The sequence below is a fragment of the Mustela erminea genome, chromosome 4, assembly GCF_009829155.1.
Source record: "Mustela erminea isolate mMusErm1 chromosome 4, mMusErm1.Pri, whole genome shotgun sequence".
NCBI lineage: Eukaryota > Metazoa > Chordata > Mammalia > Carnivora > Mustelidae > Mustela > Mustela erminea.
This window is the reverse complement of record NC_045617.1, coordinates 46,910,445-46,931,717: the sequence shown is the minus strand read 5'-3', so window position 1 is coordinate 46,931,717 and position 21,273 is coordinate 46,910,445. Positions and strand designations below refer to the sequence as shown.

General features: G+C 38.7%; 2 pseudogenes; one reads left to right on the top strand and one right to left on the bottom strand.

Moving 5' to 3' along the window:
- Positions 1 to 1,836: 1,836 nt before the first annotated feature.
- Positions 1,837 to 3,679, bottom strand: LOC116589321 (annotated as a pseudogene).
- Positions 3,680 to 4,053: 374 nt separating this feature from the next.
- LOC116589320 lies at positions 4,054 to 4,888 on the top strand (annotated as a pseudogene).
- Positions 4,889 to 21,273: the final 16,385 nt, after the last annotated feature.

Genomic DNA, 21,273 nt, shown 5'->3' with positions numbered 1-21,273 from the left:
TAGCAATACAGTGGAGAGAGCTTGTACTTAAAAAGAAACTTGCACAAGTATATAAGTGTAGAGTGAGTTAGGTCTTAACTATAAAAATGTATGTCCCACTAAAGCTCTAGAAAAAGGGTAGCAGGTCCTGTTAGAGCTTGAGGGACCATGGAATCTGAGCTACGCTAGGACAGGGACTAGCCCCTAGAGAAGGAAATGGGAAGTCTGTGACAAAACCACTGCCATTCACTTGAGATTCACTGATAGGTTAATAATTTAATAATAGCTCTTTTCATAATATGAGGGGGTTCCACTATTCTCAATTAATCCTTTAAAAAATCTGGAGTAAGCAAAATCTCTTGACATAGATCATGACTCTTAAATGGAATCACATCGGTACACTTGCAGGGATATTTGGATCAAAACTAAAGGTCTACACAAAATTTCATGTCAATATGTGAATTTTCCTAGGTAATGGGTCCATCAATTTCTTTAGACCCTCAAAGAGAACTGTGACCCTAAAAGGTCAAGAACCAGTATTCTAGATAAAAATCATACCTCATTTGTCTAGTCAAGATTCTGGTGTTCAGAGCAAGAAAACTAAATAAACATCCCACAGATAAAAATACTCATTGACAAACTTTTTTCTTTCTGAGTTCCCTATGTTACACTATTTTCATGGTGGAAAAAAACCATAAAGTGCAGCATAAACAGTTTTCTCCAAAATCATTAGACTCAAAAGGTGTCACCAATTATGAATCTTTTCTTTGCAAATATTTTCATCTATTTCCTGTTCAAGAGTAAAATCCCCTGGTCTACACATTCAGGCTCCATCTGTAAATATAGATCTGAAAAAACTAGCCAAAAGAGAAGGAAGCAGGAGGGACAAGGCACAGTAAGTGACTTGTAGGCCTACTGCCTTGTTTCGTTTAGGTTCTGGGCACCAGCACATGCTCCTTTTCATTGAGACACAGGCATCATGACTAGATGTGATGCTTTTACCTGTGAGTATGAACAGGGCAAGAGGCAAGATCAACTGACAGTCCTCACTGAGAACAAGAGAATTTCAGAAAAAGTTCTTCAGATTCTAGAATGGACATTATTCCCATTCCACACTTGGGGAAAATACTAAGATAGAGAAATATTTGGCAAAAAAAAAAAAAGAAGAAGGAGGAGCATGTGTGTATGTTAAGGATAAGTAACAAGGGAGAGGAGCAGGAGGACAGGTATCCAAAAGCTACAGTGCTAAGGGAAGTACAGTCTCCTTTGTCAAGTAACAAACACAGTTCCTGCCCCTGTGACAACGTAGGGTAATATAATTTGGCCTGTGTTGTGGGTAGAAATATGTTACATATTTAGGATGATCCATCATTATGTGTCCCTGTGGCCTCCAAGTGAGGCATCTGATATCTATAGTGCACAAACTCGGATCCTTTGGAACAGTTACACACAATACATGCAACACTGGATTTAAACATGGGATCCCAGCATGCGAATGGAGAAAAAAGTTGGACTAGGCATGGTGGGTGAAGGGACCAGGAGTCCTGTAACACACAGTAAACACACATCCGCTTCGAAGGGCAGTGGCAGCAGAGGCCACACTGGCAGCTGTGCCCCGGAGGTGGTGGAGCTGTTTCACATGGACCAATCTAGAACCACACCAGGAGGGATCACCCAGCATTGAGATATACCTGCAGGGCTTGTGAACCATTCCTGTCTGTAACTTTAGGAAACTGATGTGTTCCCTAGGCCATTTCAGTATTACTACTTGAGCAATAACTGATCAGATAACAAGGACAACATACACAACCTCCAACTAAAATCTGGTTGTGGTTTAGACAATGAAATGGTATGCCATTAGAAAATGTTAGAACTGCTGCCCCTCGGGATACTCCAAAGTGTATGTGCACTCTCCTTCAAACGGGCCTCTTCCTTCAGAGTCAGAGTCACCTTCACAGCATCTAAGATCCTAATCTGTCCCAAGACGCAAAGAACACTAAGGAAGACATCACCTTTCATTCCACAGAAACCCTGAGTTATGGTGGAAATTGGATGCACGCACCCACATAAGAGTCTTCATTATACTTTCTGCCAAATCTGCCACACACAGTCCAGTGGCCCAGGAAGTGCAGCCTTCTGGTTGGCTCACCTTGTAGGCCCTCTCAACCACCTGTTTGTGAAACTCTCTCTGTTGTTCCTTATCTGCATCAGCGCCTAAGTTGGAGTGAAGATTCTTCATGGAGAAACCCAAAGCATTGACTCCACTCTACATAGGCAAGCCGGCGTCTCTGTGTTCCACGATACCTACCCACAACAGCTCAATGGGCAAACTCCCAGCTTTCTCCCTTTAGGTAATGGAACCAGGATGGAACTGGACTGGATCCAGATTTCAACCACTTCCAATAACACTTGGAAAGACACTTATCTTCTAAGCCACATAGGTCAAGATATCCTCTGGATTGGAAACCATAAGCCACTTGCAGTTTGGGGCTCTATTTTACAGTGTTACAACATAACCTTTTGCTACTGGCATAGTTTTTTATTTTACTTCTACCACATTTTTGAGAACCACATAAAAATTAATATATGTTCATATAAAATTAAATATGAATATAAATATATTTTAGAATATATATAAATGTAAAAATATATTTTTATATATGCACACACATGTCAAGTCATAGTAAATGGAAAGGCTATCCTATATGTTCATCTCCTTGTAAAGGGCAGTCTGTGATACTACAAATTCTGTTCAAGGCTGTGACTTAGCTCTACTTTCTCCAGAGCCCTACAGCCCAAAGAGAGCTTTTCCTAACCTTCTACTGACCTTCTTTTCTAAACTGCTCACCTGAGATTCATATGTTTGTAGGTATATTGCCTTATATTGCTGTTTTATATCATTTTAAACTCTTGAACATTTGGATAGTCACACTTTTTTTTTTTTTTTCTCTAAGAAGATTTTATGCTCACTAAACACTATCCTTTATACTTTTCTGCAGCCCCATATACAGTTTTGGCTTAGAGTTGGCCCTCATTATCAAAGAGAATGCCTGGCCCTGCTAATTCACCAAATTTCTAGCTGGAGCTCTCCTCAGAATACCTGGGTTTCCAGAGTGGCTGGGTTTCCAAATCTGGAAGAGCGTTATTCGCTCTCTAATAAAACATATAAAGATCTTTTTAAAAAGCATCAAACAATTCATGGGAGATAAACTCCTTATTTTCAAGGCTGTATGATAGAGTTGGAGGGGCAGTGCCCCTAGGAAATGCCCTCTCTTTCTGAAATAACCCATCAGTTCCTTGGCAGGTGGGTCACCCACTGTTACTGTCTCAACACCTTTAGCAGAAAGTTTCTTTTTGGCAGTCTCCTCCGCTCCAGTTGGTCCCTAACAACCTAGCTCCCACTAGAAGATTTAATTGAAATCTGTAAAGTCTTCTTCACAAAATCAGAAATGCCACCTAATACTTACTTTATTTTAGTTTACTTTATTGTACTAGTCAGGGCTCTCCCGAGAAACAGAACCAAGAGGATGTGTGTGTAGTTACATGCACATATACACACCTATGCATACACATATTTATATAGGAGATTCTAAGGAGTTGGTTCATGTACTTTTGGAGACTGGTAGGTCCAAAACCTGCAGGGTGGGCTGGCTGCCTGGGGACACAGAGAAGAACCTATGCTACAGTTCAAATCTGCCATCTGCTACAGGTTCTTCCCTTGTTCAGAGAAGGTAAGTCTTTTTTTCTGAAGGTCAGGCCTTGAAATGAGTGCATGAGGCCCACTCATTATGGAGGAGAATCTACTTTATTCAAAGTCCACCAATTTAAAAAGAAATCTTATCCAGATCACTCTCTTAGAAGCATGTAGACTAATGTTCAACCAAATATCTGGCACCATGGCCCAGCTACACTGACACATAAAATTTGTTATTACATTTGGTTTATTATTTTATTTTAACCACAGATGCCTCAACACTCCCTTGGCTTAATGTGACTCTTTTCTGCCCGCGAGCGGGGATCTGCCTGCAGCTTACTTATCAATGTATCCACAATACCAGTTCCATAGATGGATGAACACCAAAAATTGTTTCTGGCAAAGACTATAACATGACTGCAAACTCCAAGCTGCTTATTATCACAGCTGGGGCTCAGCAGCAGGAGGGACAAAGCCGTCTTAATTTGGTCAAGCCTAACATGAACATCTTTAAATTCATCGATCCTAATATTGGAAAATACAGCCCAAACTGTAGGTTGCGTATTCTTTCCAATCCACTGGGATATCTTGACCTATGTGGTTTGGAAGATACATGTCTTTCTCCAAAACTGTGTTATTAGAAGTGGTTGCAATCTGGATCCAGCATGGTTCCATTCCCTAAAGAGGGAAAAGTTGGGAGTTTTCCCACTGAGTTTGTCATGGTAGGTCTTCAGGGAGCGTGGAGACTCTAGTGTGCCTGTGTGCAGTAGAATCAATGTTGTGGGTGTCTCCTTGAGGAATCTGCACAAGGTGAGCCAACCAGAAGACTGCACTTCCTGGGCCACTGGACTGTGTGTGGCAGATTTGGCAGAGAGTATAATAAAGACTCTTATGTGGGTGCATGCATCCAATTTCCACCATAACTCAGGGTCTCTGTGGAATGAAAGGTGATTATCTTCCTTAGTATTCTTTGCATCTTGGGACAGATTAGGATCTTAGATGCTGTGAAGGTGACTCTGACTCCGAAGGAAGAGGCCCGTTTGAAGAAGAGTGCACATACACTTTGGAGCATCCCAAGGAGCAGCAGTTCTAACATTTTCTAATGGCATACCATTTCATTGTCTAAACCACAACCAGATTTTAGTTGGAGGTTGTGTATGTTGTCCTTGTTATCTGATCAGTTATTGCTCAAGTAGTAATACTGAAATGGCCTAGGGAACACATCAGTTTCCTAAAGTTACAGACAGGAATGGTTCACAAGCCCTGCAGGTATATCTCAATGCTGGGTGATCCCTCCTGGTGTGGTTCTAGATTGGTCCATGTGAAACAGCTCCACCACCTCCGGGGCACAGCTGCCAGTGTGGCCTCTGCTGCCACTGCCCTTCGAAGCAGATGTGTGTTTACTGTGTGTTACAGGTCCCTTCACCCACCATGCCCAGTCCAACTTTTTTCTCCAATCACATGCTGGGATCCCATGTTTAAATCCAGTGTTGCATCTATTGTGAGATTATATATATATCAGAATATAGAATACATTGTCATTTAACGTAACAAGAAAGGTTTGTATATAAACAATGCAACCAACTATCTGTGTGTCACACCAACTGAAATTCTAAATAATCTTTGAACAGTAAAAAAATAAAAAATGATGACCACTAATCTTTAATTATCTTTCTTTAAATCCTTCTGGAAAACTTGGTTTATAAATAAATCTTCCCATTTTAAATACTACCCCCCCCACACACACAATATTGGAAGTGAGGTGAGTGTATAGCAAGAGCTCTTGGTTGATGCCGTCTCAGCAATATTTAACTGTTCCTATGAATGCCATATTGTCATTCAGTGATCAGATCCCTTATGAATTAGGCTTTGAGCTGATTCTGCACATGGTTTCTTTCAGTCATTCTTTGTCTTCCTTCACTTTGCTCCGTTTGGGGAGGTAAAGGTGGGATGCTGAGCCTTGTAGATTGCATGTCAAAGGCCTCAGTACTATCTGGTTTCTGGCTGAGTTTGACCAACAAGGGCACTGGCAGTTCAGGGGTAAGAAGAAGCAGGGGCAACTTTTCTCTTCCTTGTGAGCCTCAAGTTGCTGAAACACATAGCTCAGCATCATAAATCTTCCCATTTCCCAGTTTTGCCTTATGGAAATGCTCTCTGGAATACAAACCACTAGAAGGGAAGGTAAGACCATTTTCTTAAAATTAAAGTAATAATAATAAATAAATAAGGCAAAATAAAATAAATCAAATCGAAGGAATGGTAATGCAACTCAAGATAAGAGAACACAGTCTGCAAAGAAAATTTCTCACTTAATGCATTTTGTCAGCAAACTACAAAGGGTCTTTAAGAACCTTGGAAATGGTAAGGAGGAAGCAATCAAAATTATTTTTTAAGTCTCCTCCAAATTATAGCCATTGGGAGCTATTCTAAAGCTAGTAAGTTTAATCTCTATTTTTTAAAAGTTCTTACAATAATGAAATTACCTTTTCTGTGAGAGACTAAGGAAGAATGTTCACAGATATTTGGTTTGTGGTGGTGCCACAAATTCCAAAGAATGCACTGGCCATATTCAATAAACAGATTATTTTCTGAAAGAATGATTTTCCATATCACAGTTGATGTAACCAGTCATAGACCATGCTCATCTATCAACCACAAATTTAACTCTTTTCCTCCCTAAAGATAGGCACACCTCCCAAGTTCTCTGTTTCTCTTACATTCTGTATTGACTCAATATCATTGGTACAGTCCTTCTTTTCTTCCTTTGCTATTTCTGGTTGAATTACTTAAGCTGTTTGAAACTATGGAATTCCCTTAGGAAATAACTATTGATCTGTTAGAACACAAAGATGACTCTTAAGCACCTTTTCCTAGAACTTTTGAGAAACACTACCTAAGAAAACAAGGTAACAAACCCCAGCTCAAATTGAAAACCAAACAAAGTAGCTGACTATGTTCTGGTAGAAATCATTAGAGACATTGCTCCATAGACTATGGATAAATAGTTCAACTACTATGAGTTCTAATTTTAGTGTTTACATGCCTAAGGCATTAATTTTTTGTCACTGAGACTGAGTCAGTATTAGAGGGTTTGAGGTCTATTCGTAACAAACATATTTTTCTATGATATCCTACATAATCTTGAAGGATTCATATGCATTGCAAAATGCCCTTGATCCTTCAGACAGACCTGTCCTGCCTCAGATAAGCTAAGTTGAGGTGCTATCTTTTGTCAAAAGATGATACCACCACCTCCACAACTTGTTTTCCGTTATGCGAAGATGGTGTAATTTTCCCCTGAGGTATAAGGTCGAAGTTTGATGTTTTACAAAATAAGACTTCAAATTGAAAACTCAGAAAAAGATATGTTTCTTGCAATTTTTGATTATGAGAAATAACAAAGGAAAGAATGACTTTCATTATAGGTTTGGGGAAGAAATGCTGATGTGTAGTCACAAGTTGTCCAGCACATTAGAAAAAGCAAAACATTCGGTCTATCGAGAGAACCCAGAAGCATACTGCTGCCTATAAGTAAAGAGTTTGGGCTTTAGACCACTTAAGGCTTTCTACTAACTCTAAACTACTGTGATTGTAATGGTGTGGTTTCTTTATGCTCTCTGATCTTGTGATGTGGAGCACTTCAGGATTCTTTGCTTATTCATCCTTTTCCCTGCATTTCTCTCTGTCATTTCATTTGGAAAAGATACTTATCAATGATATCTTCTCAAGAAATGTCCTTCTCTACCTTTTTTCCCACTTTGTAACAGAAACCATTGATGCCATAGATACTCCCTGGTGACTTTATGGATATTCTTCTCTGCCCTGTGTCCTTTACTGGGGCATAAAAATGTTGACTTAAAGAAGCAGCTTAGACTTCTACTTCCAGTTAGGATGAAGAAGGATGCAAAAGACCTTTGCTTTGATAGTAACTGCAGGAAAAGAACCAGACAAAATAAAAACAATACTTCTCTATGAGGCTAGTGAAAACACAGACAGCAAAGAGGCCTTGATAAACTACATTCCAGAAAGAAATGAGCCCATCATAGGCAAGCAGAGAATGGCAGTAGCTTCCATACATGGATCCAGGGCCCCAGGTGAGCTGTCAGAGATAGGAAGACCTTGTGGGGTGAGGGGGAAATAGCCAGTCCTTTCTTGGATGACTGGGCTGGTGAGCAAAGCGTAATCACATGGTCCTGGGGATTTATACAGTGATTGGACTTTGGGGCCAAAAGTGAATCCAATATATCTGAAAGTGCAGTCAACCCCTCCCAGCTCAAGATCAAAAGGCTCCAATATTCTTTCATTCACAATGTTTGGAAATCTCTCTTCTCACTTCACTCTTTCACTCAGGCTCACACCCTCTATCTTTCTCTCAAAAATCTGAGGAAGCAGAAAACCGTGAGAAGATAAAGTTTGGAAGACAGAGAAACAGACTCAGAGATAAACTAGTTGCTGAATTAGTAGAACTTTAAAACAGGAACTTTAAAACAACTATTATAAATTTGTCAAAGAATTTACAAGAAAATGTGTATTAAGGATAAACAAATGGAATTTTCTCTTAATTTTCTCTGAAAAATGTAAACACCAAAAAATAACCAAGTAGAAATTCTATAACTTAAAAATGCAATATTTGAAATATTTATTGGATGGTACTTAAAAGCAGATTGGATAGGTGAATATCGAACAAGTCAGTAAAAATTACCCAAACCAGGGATGCCTGGGTGGCTTATTGATTGAGGGTCTGACTTTTGCTTTCAGCTCAGGTAATGATCTCAGGGTCATGACATTAAGTCCCATGTTAGGCTTTGCCCTCAGTGTGGAATATGCTCGAAATATTCTTTCTCTCTCTTTCTCTCTCCTCTCCCCTTGCCCCTTTCCCAACTCACACACATTCTCTCTCAAATAAATAAACAAATCTTTTTTTTTAATTACCCAAACTGAAATAAAAAGGAAAAAAAGATTTTTTAAATCAGAAGATCTATAACTGTTAGATAGTATCACACAAATGTAATTGGAGTTCCAGTAGGAGAGAAAGTGGGTCAGGAAATAATCTGAAGTAGTTCCTTTCTCTTAGCAACAATGTGTTCATTTCACAATGGGGTCCTTCTCCTGCCTTCTAACTGCTTTCTCCCTTCTACCTCTCCCTGGGCTAGAACTGGTGTGGGTATATGGTCAGAGCCGTCAATTGGAAGCCTGGTTGGTCATGAATTAAAATAATTAAATCAGAGTATGCTTGCTCTAAGACTCAAGGTGTACTAACTTCCAAATCCATGGAAGACAATGAACTAATAAGTGCCAAAAACTATTGCACAGTTCTATTTTTAGTTCAAACATGGAAACCCAAACTCTGAATCTCTGGGGGAAGTGGAAGTTGCAGGAGGGGGCACAGAAACAATATTAAACATTAACAGTTCATTTAATCAGTTTATAAATAATCCCTCTGTTTTCTCGGCATGAGATTTTTAAAATACAAAACTGAAACCACTGAAGGGAAAGGAACAGTGATATAACAAGTAAATCCGGAAGTGCTCCTTTTAATAACTTAATTCTGCCAAATCTTAACATGGAACGAAATGGAAGTGACCAGGTGTGGAGAGATGAAGGAGTCCGAGGAGCACAAGTTCATCTATGAAGTGGATTGATGGATGTGGTTGCATTGGATGAGGCTTAAACACTATCTCTGGGTCAGCCAAGAAGCTCCTAAATGGTAGTGAGAAATTCCTGTTCTTATGAGAAGATTCACGTGGGGCAGGGCGGGGGAGGGGGTTGTTTTGTCCACACTGGCAGGAGTGAAAGAGGGAGCAGTTACTACTGGCAAGCTACCTCAGCCTGCCTGCCTCTCCTGCTGGCACCTTGTCAAACGCCCTGCATAAACAGGACAAGAAAGGAAGAAAGATCAAAGATGTTTTAATCTTATATAATTATAAGAAGACTAAATGGGAAAATTCCTATTTCATTCCATATTTCACATTTCTCAGCTTGTCAGCCAGTATTTAATGAATCTTTGGCACAGTAGCCTCACTTTCCTACGTTTTTGAAATTTTCTGATCATAAATTGTGTCATTATGTAAGTGTTGCCTATTATTTTGGAATGCTCTTGTTTGATGGAAGAAAGACAGAAGGAAAACTTGTGATATTAGTTGGTTTGACCAGTGATTTTAGGTGATCTCTGCATGTAACATATTCTTGGGCAAGTGGGGATAAGAATCAAAAAGAACAGCTGTGAAGGTCGTTGAGGGTGGTGATAAACCATGTTATTCTCCCACAGCACACTCCAGAATGATTGAGCAAATGTGCAAGCGAGGGTGGAGAAAAAGATTGGAGACTTCCTGGTGGGGGTAGGTATGGAGGACGGAGAATGAATGGATTTAGCTGAATGACTACAATGCTGTACAGAAAACAGGAAGGATAAGATTAATAAGAAAAAGAAAACAGAACCCAGGAGTTACCTGAGCAAATTCCATGTAAGGTTTCTTTCAGCTTATGTTTGAAAATAGCTGCCTGAAAGGCTTCTCAGACTATCTGCTATCCCTTTTCCTCGTGGACTCTCAGTTTTCCCTGAAGAAACAGTCTTCACTTTTTGAAAAGCTAGAGCGAGGGGTGAGTGGGTGGCTGGGTCATCTGCTTTTGACTCAGGTCAAGATCTTGGGGTCCTGGGATTGAGGTCCTGCATTGAGCCCCTCATGGGGCTCTCTGCTCAATGGGCAGCCTGCTTCTCACTCCGCATTTGCCCCCCTCAAATAAATAAATAAAATCCTTAAAAAAAAAAAAAAAGCTATAGCGACCACGTCTCCTTTTACTTTAAGCTGAGCTGAGAAAAAATGGAAAAGCCTACAATTATTTCCCCTTTCCCACCACATCCTTTTTCCCGAGTATCAGCAATTCCTGCCTCTAATTCTGCAGTTAGAAGCTGCAGCCACATGTTGTTATCTTATTTCCATTTTTGAAACCTAGTATTGTTTCCTAACAGGAGAATGTGACTGAGAATTTTATACTAGATGTTTGGCCAGAAACAGCTTAGAAAGTAAATTGTCTCTTTTCCGGGAACACTGACAATCCTGAAAGGGTTAATTAATTTCCCACAGGATCACACTTGACTCAAGATTCTGCTTGATTCTCCTCAGGGTTAAAATAAGATTGAATTAATCTTGAAGGAGTCACAGTAAGAAAGTTTCTAAGTGACTATTAGCTCAGCTGAGGGAGAAACTCTATTTTGTTAAAAGCATATAAACATGATACCCAATGTTACCATTACCCCCCAAAAGTGCTAGCCAAATGTTAAATTGCAAGCACTAGTAGAAAAATTCGGGGAGAGTAATATAAGTCTTTAAGGATTTGCTTCCTTTTTAGGCAAATTATTAATGACCATGGGAAAATAAATTGATTTGAGGAGAGAAGCTTGCTGTGTACCAGCTGCTGCTGGAGTCAACTAATTTCAACATTCCACTTGATATCTCACTAGATACACATGCATGACAAGAAGGGCTTCAACACTTTACAAGGAGACTTTTAAATTATCTTCCTAGATGCAGATGTAGGCGAAAGTTAATGAATGCATAAATGAAACTGAGAAACAAATTTCCAGCTAGGTTTCATACAACCAATTTCAATATCCTCTTTGATGTCTTATGGTCACTGAATCTAGTTCTCCTCCTCAGTGAAAGAAGTGGGCTATCTTCAGAAAGGAAGAGTAATTGTTACCATCAGTTCAATAACCTGCATCTCCCACTAGACTGTGAGTACCTCCTGGGCGGGGACCAGCTGCTTTACTCTTGTATCCAGAGGACCAAGCATAAAGTCTACCATCTGGTAGGTAAATGCTCACTACATATTAGTTGAATAGATAATGAGAAGGAAGCAATCACCACCACATCATGTTTGATAGTGGTGCCTAGTGACTCCTTGGGCCCTGAATCTTTCATTTTTAACCTCTTCCTTGGATTAAAATGTTAATGACATTCTTCTGATAGACACCAAAGTAGAACAAAGACAGAGACCTCCCCTGTTCTTGAATAGAATGATTCAGCGTTATAAAGATGTTAGCTCTTCCTGAGTTAACTGATAAGTTTACAAAAATCCCAATAAAATACTAATAAACTTTTTTAAGAAGTTAGGCAAGTTGATCCTAAAGTTCATGTGAAAACAAACATGTAATCCAAAAAGCACTGATAACACTGTGAGAAAGAACTAGATCTACCTAAAGCACATGCTATGGTAAAGCTTCTATGGTTTAAACCTTGTGGTACAAGTACATGAGTAGACAATAGACCAGAGAAAAAGAACAGAAACGGATCCAAAGACATGTGAAAATTTAGTATATGATAAAGGTGCATCTTGAATTAGTGGGGCACAGACTGAGTTTTTATTTTATTTTGTTTTTTTAAAGATTGGCTTTTTAATAAATGGTAGTCATTTAGCAAAAGATAAAATTAGATCCATACCTCACTCCATATACAACAGTAATCTACAAGTAGATCAGGAACCTTAACATGATATATGAAACCATGGAAGTATTAGGGAATTCCTCTTTCCACACAATACTTTATTTAACTAGATTTAATGGCATTGTTGTCCTATTTGCAGATTAAGACATGTTTATTTATTGGAAATTAATTCTGATGTCTTATGACCAGCACATAAGAGTAAATATAGATGTTCAGCATCCATCAGGAAAAGGGCAGGACACGGTTATTCATTTTTCTTATCTGGATGGAACCTTAGGTTACCTCTCTTTGTGATCTTATTTGGCACCTTACAAATTCCAGAACTCAGTTCATTTAATATATTCTTTAAAGGAAAAGACAGAACATAATGGGAAAAAGTATTTCTTAGATTCTATCAAGAGATTTCAGAAACCAGGAAAGATTATGTCATTTAGCAGAAGGCTTATTTTTAAAGTTTAACCAGGCTCCAAACTTATAATTGCCTTAACCATAATCTAAAGAGTCCCTTAAAATGCTAGATTCTCAAGAAGTAAAAGTTCTCCCCTCACCCAGGGGCCAAGGATGAATACAAGAAAGTCCGTTTCTTTGCTCATTTCAACTTCTTGGGTGATTCCCTTCAGCTCTTCACGCTTCCTCCCTTTTGTCACTTTCAGGGATACTATGAGATCTGCCAAAACAAAGTCAAGTGACTGTAAAAAGGGTCGTTTCCTTGATTCCCAGGTTATGAGGAGAAATTCAAAGTTAAAAATTGTTTAAGCTTAAGAAAAATACATAAGTAAGCAGCAAAGTGTTGACAACAGAAAAAAAAAGTGCTATGGTTGGAAGAACTCCTGCATACCTTGTTCAGTAAAAGTGCCCTCTCCTCCCAAATTATTCTTTTACAACAAATAAGCGAACTCATTCCTAAACTGTGGTGTGCCCTCTACCATAGCCTGCACCCACAGTTGTGTAAACAGCCTCTCTACTCAACCACCCCAGTCTGTGTTCTCCAGGGAACCATGCAGCCTTTTCACAAAAACAGCAGCCCCTCTAGAAACTGGAGAGTCTACCAGAAATGGCAACAGAGAAAGTTAAGTGTTACCAAAAAGAATTCTTCCATGACCAAGATCCATGCAAAAATATTTAAGATCCACTATATGGTTTCCGTATTTTATAGATCCTTCAGACCTAAAATCATAAATGGGAAAACGTGGGATTTTGTTACAAATTCTGTTATAGATGATATTCTGCCAAACATACCTGTTGGTGTGACATAAATCTGGACTTGGAAAAATATTATTTATTCAAGAGCTTGTCATTGCTGTGGGCTTAATTGTGGGGAGCTATGCAGAAACTTTGGTTTGGTCCAATTTACAAATGAATCACAAACATTTTCTGAAATAGAAGTTGTCAACTCACTCATTGGAAAGTAACTTATTTTTTCAAAGGTAGGATTTTAAGTTTCAAGATTATATAATCATAAAATTATCTGTGTTATTTATTTAATGCCCTACCTTAGTACAAAATAGATCTCAGGTCATTTATGGACTTATAAGTATCACGATGAGATTCTTTTTTAAAGAGAGAGAAATCAGAGCAAAGTGAAAAGAAGAAGAAGAAAAGTCTAGGAGAGTTAGTTCACAAAAATGCGTGCCTCAAGTTTCTGCATAGGGATAAGGGAAACCAATAGTAAATTCTGGATTCCCCTGTTACCCAACATAGAAGGGGAATATAGTGAGCTCTGGAATTCATGCTGTCCGTAACACGGGGTGATATGGAAAATACATAACAACCGAAATAGGTTAGGCCCTAACTGACCTGATGCTTAACCTTATAAATGTAATATGATTATATGTGATGAATGTTAACTAGTCTTATTGTGGCAATCATTTCACAATGTGTACAAATATCCAGTCATCCATTATACATTATGCCTGACACTAGTATAATGTTATATGTCAATTATAACTCAATTAAAAAATAAAATAATAAAAAATGTAGTAAAGCATCTCAATGTGTAGTTTTTGGCAATAAGAAATGTCATCCTCTGCGGAGAAAGGGGAACCCTCCTACACTGTTGGTGGGAATGCAAGCTGGTGCAGCCACTCCGGAAAACAGCATGGAGGTTCCTCAAAATGTTGAAAATAGAACTGCCCTATGACCCAGCAATTGCACTACTGGGTATTTACCCTAAAGATACAAACGTAGTGATCCAAAAGGGCACTTGCACCCGAATGTTTATAGCAGCACTGTCCACAATAGCCAAACTATGGAAAGAACCTAGATGTCCATCAACAGATGAATGGATCAAGAAGATGTGGTATATATACACAATGGAATACTATGCAGCCATCAAAAGAAATGAAATCTTGCCATTTGCGACAACATGGATGGATCTAGAGCGTATCATGCTTAGCAAAATAAGTCAGGGAGAGAAAGACAACTATTATATGATCTCCCTGATATGAGGAAGTGGTGATGCAACATGGGGGCTTAAGTGGGTAGGAGAAGAATCAATGAAACAAGATGGGATTGGGAGGGAGACAAACCATAAGTGACTCTTAATCTCACAAAGCAAACTGAGGGCTGCTGGGGGGAGGGGGGTTGGGAGAAGAGGGGTGGGGTTATGGACATTGGGGAGGGTATGTGCTTTGGTGAGTGCTGTGAAGTGTGTAAACCTGGCGATTCACAGACCTGTACCCCTGGGAATAAAAATATATGTTTATAAAAAATAAAAAATTAAAAAAAAAAAAGAAATGTCATCCTCTTGACTCTGCCATCTTTAGATTAAAATTATTTGAGTACCTATTCAGTAAAAGATTCCTTTGAAAATCAAGCTCATAGCTTCAAACAAAAGTATAGCTTATTTTTTCTTTGTTTCTCATGCTTTAAAACAGAAACTCGGTCAAGACTTCAAATTAAAATTTAAATTTTTGACTTCTTTCTGGTGATGTTTTTAAGTTAAAAGTAGGAGAAAACCTTCCAAATATGTCTACTGGTGTTATTTCCTCTTCTAGATCTCATATATAGATACTGAGATTTCCAGAGAGTTTATTTTATGGCAAGGTTTTCCTCAAACTGAATCCCAGCGAGAACATCTTTGGCCTACAAGCAATAGAATGCTATGAAACTGGGAGAGGTGAGTTCCCTAAATAAACACTTGATTAAGTATTAAATGACTGTGTTGTCCTTGCTCTGCAGGAGGCTTCCATAACAGCTCCTCAAAGGAGAAAGTGTTGAACAGAAGTGGAAATTCTGCAAAGTAACGTAATGAGGCAAAATGATTTCTCACGTAATTTCGTTCTTGGGAAAGGGTAGGAAAAAAAATGTTAGGGATAAAGGGTGAGTCTTAACCTAATCTCCCCTTGACTTTTCATGTAAACCTTTTCTAAGGGAACTTGGTTCCAATTATGTGGAGAGGTTTGAGAAATTTGTTTTCCCTAAGTGCCTCAGACCCCAACCAAAAGAGACTTGCCAGATTTCTCACTTTGTCTCTCTCTTTTGTAAGATTTTATTTTTAACTAATCTCTATGCCCAAGGTGGGGCTAGAACCCACAACCCCACCCAGATCAAGAGTTGCATGCTTCACCCACTGAGCCAGCCAGGCCCCCCTTCCCAGATTGTCCTAAGTGAAGAATTCCAGGAGCATAAAAGTCATTTCCAGATTCTATATTCCGAGTTTAGGAACCTTTCTTCCTTCACAGGTAACTATAAAGTATGAGTGACATGAAGGACTTTGACCAACTCATCCAACTGGACTTAACTGATCTTTGTTTAACATGTAATTTAAATCAGATTCTGGGCTTTGATAGGCAATCTTTTTGTTACCTTATGTCCTGTCTCCTTAGAGCAAAGGAGAAGACCAGGGAAGGATGTGTGACACTCAAAAGAAAAGAACAGGAAGGGGAACAAAATAGAAGAAGATGAGAAAGAAAAGAGGTATGCAAGTTAGACATTTCCTGTGGTGTGAAGGTAACTCATGATACCAAGAATATTCCAGAAGAAATTTTCCATTAAAATGGGACTGGCCATATCTGAGATGAAAATAAATGTCTTTGGGACGCCTGGGTGGCTCAGTGGGTTAAGCCTCTGCCTTCAGCTCAGGTCATGATCTCAGGGTCCTGGGATCGAGCCCCACATGGGGCTCTCTGCTCAGCAAGGAGCCCATTTTCCCCCCTCTCTCTGCCTGCCTCTCTGCCTACTTATGAGCTCTCCCTGTCAAATAAATAAATAAAATCTTAAAAAAAAAAAAAAGGATAAATGTCCTCTAGACCCCACCCACGCCACAGTTGTGGAGTGGTCTTCTGTGGTCTCTTCTGCAAATGGGCTCCGTGGTCTAGCGTCAGGGTCACCACCACCCATGATTGAGCAGCAAAGCCCACAAGATGTCACTGCCGAGGGTTCCATCAACCCACAAACAACAGAATGTCAGCCATCCCCTCCCACAGCTCACTTGTGGCCTATGGCTGTTGCCCACACAGTGTGGGCTCCACTTCCACTAAGAGCCCCTGCCGAAGTCCAGAGTCCCCTGGGGAAGCCATCCCTCACCACCCCAGTCTCCCCAGGTCGACCCAGGCCACTGGTGGGCAAACTTCAGTTGGGGCAAGTCTACTCTTCCATTCATAGCTACAGTGTTGGAGAGTTCCCAGGACACTCAGAATCTCCCCAGACCTTCAGAGGCATGATCACTTGCAATATGGCTTTGGAAGCCACAAGGAAGCAACCTGGGAGCCAGCCTGGCAAAGCCCACACTGGGCCCCGGTCCTGAGTGGCTACCACCGGGCCTTAGGAGACATCCCCCCTCTTCCCCTTCCCACCCTTCAAACTAGGCAGGCAGCTCCAAGCAGAAACAGTTGGGTTCTTTTTTTTTTTTCTTTTTTTTTTTTTTTTAATCAAAATAGCAAAATACCAAAAAGGAAGCTGACAGAACCCCACTCTTTACTAGCAAAGCCACACACAGCCTTCTTGACACCCTGTAACCCTGTGCCTTACACCAAGTGGAAAATAAACTATAAGCAGCCAGAAAAGGAAAGGAAAGGAGAGAGGAGAGGAGGGGAGGGGAAGGGAAAGAGGTGAGGGGAAGGGGGAAGAAGGGGAGGAGTGAGGAGAGGGAGGAGGGAGGAAGCGGGGGGATGGAGAGGAGAGGAGAGAAAAAAGAAAATAATAAATTTCCTCTGATAAAGTATATATTAATTTAGATCCCTTGATACTTAAGTCTCCTTATACAGGTTGTGGGGAGTACAGGTTGTGGGGAGACCATGAATACCTAGAGATTATATGCAACTTTGACACATGCCCATGTAAGTATGTTGGTCTATCATTATCTTAAAGAGTCCTTTTGTTAAAAAGAAGTTAGAACCAGTGCATAAAAAAAGTAATTTCTCTGTAATTTAGTTTGAGTCACCACCTGAAGTTCTTAGTTCTTGGTTCACTTTACTGTGGAAAGATTCATTACCCTATTCCTGAGAAAGTTAACCTATGGATCTCAGATCTGGAAAAAAAATGGTAATGTTATGTGTCCCATTTCTCTGCCTTCAGAAAAAGGACTACAGTCTATAAAAAGTGAAAATACATCATCTTTCAAACTCTGCAGAGCAGATTTCAGTCCTTTTTTGGTAGCCATTCATGGTTCACATTTCTCACTGTAAGGAAGTTCTTTCTGTCAAGCCTAATTCCCTTACAGTTGCAAAATAATTTAGTTTCTTATGTTTAACAATCTAGTAATATCCAATAGTATCCAATTAGTGGATACTATTATTAAATTCATGTTCAGATTTCTCTCCCTCAATACTTTGCTCTTTCCATATTTTCATTCTCACATTCATTAATCGTCTTCATGGCTTTCCTCTGAACCCTTTCCAATTCTTCATACTTGTCTATAAATTCAGAAGTGAGTGCATTGAAGAGAGATTCATAAAACCCTCAGTTGACTGGCAAACTTCCCTATGGTCACTGTAGTTGGTATGTAATAATAAATTGTCAGAAAATAATAATTATAAGATTGTCCTCTGAGTGTGAATTTATAAAATCAATGCAAAATGGCCCACACAGTTTTACTGGGAGTAAAAATCTAGAATCAATGAGGTGATCATTTGATTAAAGACTGCACATTAAAGGAAAGATGGTGTCACTTAAGAGAGGCATTGGTTAGCTGTGAAAGCTTGAAAAAGAAGAATCATAGAGTCAGGTCTTGACAGTGACCACCCAAACAGTATCCGGGTAGGAAGGTGTTGGCCAGATCATTCTGATAGCCTGGTGGTGCTTGTCTCTTCCTATTGAAGAAACAGCTGCAGTAGGTCTGAGTCCTGTGGTCATTACAGATTTGATCACTGACCACAGATGTGACCATGTCACTTCTGTACAAGAAGGAGATCAACATGACCCAGAGAACTCACTCAGCTCTACCTATATTCCTGGAACCCCTAATTTCTATATTAAACCTCTTTATTCTTACCATACTCGCCAAATTCTAATTCAGATACCAGATATGATGTGCCTACATTTTCCTAGTTTTTTTTTAAAAAAAACTATATGCAACAAATTCACTTTTATTACCTTTGCTTTATTCCACAATACAAAATGAAAACTTTTTCCTGGACATTTAAATCCTGAAGGAAAGGAAAATATGAAGTTTATTGGTTGCCATGCCAATATTTACTTGAGTAAAAGAAATCTTTTTTTCTTTATTTCACTTTAGCATTTTCTTCCTAGTAATGGATAGTATAGATAATTAACAAGTATATTATTAGCTTCTAACTGGTATCCAACTCAAAATCTTTGCTGATGATACACCCTTAGCAAATTGTCCTTAACTTATTAGCTCTGAGAATGAAAACAAATACACTGCCAAGAAATACCATATCCATTTGAAGAAAGCCTCTCTGAATGAAATGCTATATATCATATAGGAAACCAAAAAGGATTCATCAAAATGTCTTAAGTGGATAGGTCATTAAGAATTTCATGAGACATGGAAGAAGGTTCAAAATATAGACCAGCACTACTCTTCTTCCCTATCATGGGAGTAAGTTAATGATCACAGGATGGACATAATTGATAGAGTCCTCTTTCCAGGGTCTCATGGGCTTCATTAGCAATAACAATTTGGAGATGTCTGCCACGCATTTAAGAGCAATTCATACATTTCCAACCAGTGACATCCCTAGCATATTTGATACACAGAAAACATTTTTTCCACTACATGACAACACCATTTTCAGTATTAACTATGACATGAAACGAAAATAGTATTAAAAAATGTGGACTGAGTTTTTTTTTTCTTTATTCACCTTAGTAAATCATACCAGAATGATTTAGTAATCATACCAGAAATGAACAAATGGATGGATGGATGGATGGATGGATGGATGGATGAACATTTGGTTCCAAAAGGAAAAAACAAATAATGGATTATGTTCTTGTGATCTCAATTTACTCAAGATATTTTTGGGGGGAGGGAGGAAAAACATACCTATGTTGGTTTGTCATGATTAACATTTCAGTTTCTATTTTTGAGCTTTAGTTTCTGCAAATTTAAAAATCTTAGACACAAATTTAAAAATCTTAGACACAAATAGAAACTTCAACGTAGTCCCATTAGATGACAGAATTGAAATAATTCAAGTTCTGTTTTATTGTATTTACAACTGTTATTTAAAACCCGCAGTTTAAACACAAGAATATGTGAAGATAGAAACTATGGAAGATGGAACAGTGAATCTAAATCATTACAAACTTACTCTTGAAATAATACATGTAGCGGAGTCTCATGTGTCAGGGGGTAACTTTACATCTGGCAGTAATTTACAAGTGGAATACAATATTCAGTGAGGAATAAATCTTTTAAAAGGAGCTAATTTAAAACATATTACACATTATATATAATGTATATTTAAAATACCACAGTAACTGCTATACTTGTTTAGTTCTTAAGCTAACAAAAATTTTTTCAGGGAGGAGTATTTTTCCACTGAGAGTGTTTGGACTTGCAGGCTCATAGTGATAATAAATAGCAGGGAAGATCAACGTTTATGGTTTGTTATTGTTTTTATGTTTGTTATTGTTTTTACCTTCCCTATACACAATGCACCTCTTTGGGCTTGTATCTGGAATAGATTGATCCCACTCAACCAAATCTGATAAGCTGCATCTTCTAATTTAATGATGTTGGATTGCAATTTTGATGGACTCGGGTTCATACAGTAATCTGAAATATTCCTTCCACCTCCATCCACAGATCAAATAATGTTATCTACTTTTTTCACAGTAGCCTACTGCACAAACTGTTCTTACTTAGGACCTACCCTCTGAATTCTTGGCTAGCTCCGTAGGACATCAGTTTTAGAGTACCACCTGTATCCCATTCATCTCCCTCCCAACGTAGTCAGTGTGAGACTCCCCAAAGGCACCTTCCTTCATCTTTTATGGTATTGCTGAAGTTAACATGCAGAGAACCAAGCCTTGTTGTACCTGTTCACTCTCAATGTTGTACACTTTCCCTCCCAAGGAAATAGAGAGGGCTCAAATTTGTCTTTATTGACTCTTCTATAACCCTAAAGACCTGCCAGATTTCTCTTACATCCTGGTATTATTTTATCTCCTTAATTTGTTTCTACACTTCTTACGGGCTTATAAGAAATTATTAACCATAATATTTAATCATAAAGTAATTTTCTACTTTTCATCCCTGATGTTCTTGGGATATTTTGCCTTTATGAAAATGTACTCTCCTGAGTTTTGATTGTGTTGTATTCTAGCTGAGAAAATGAACTTAAAACCTTCTTTGCCTGTTACCTAGATCTCTTTCCAAAAGAATATTTAGCAGTTAAAAAAAAGTTGTTTGGCTATGGAAAGTTAACCACATTCAAGCCCGTGCAGGCTTTGATTTATTGATTCATTGTATATGGCATATATAAATTATTTTATACATGATTTATTGTTTCTTACATTAACATTTATTGTACAAACATATTAGAGCTTCAGATGTGACAGAAACTATGCCAGATGCCAGGGATACAGTGATAAACATGGCAGATAATCAATTCTGGCCACATGGAGCTTATAGTCTACAAGTAAATACATTTTACATTTTTTACATTACTTGTAGAATTATCCAACTTCTGAAGTGACTTCAAGGTGCACATTTGCAAAAATCTGTCATAAAAGACTGTGGTTTAG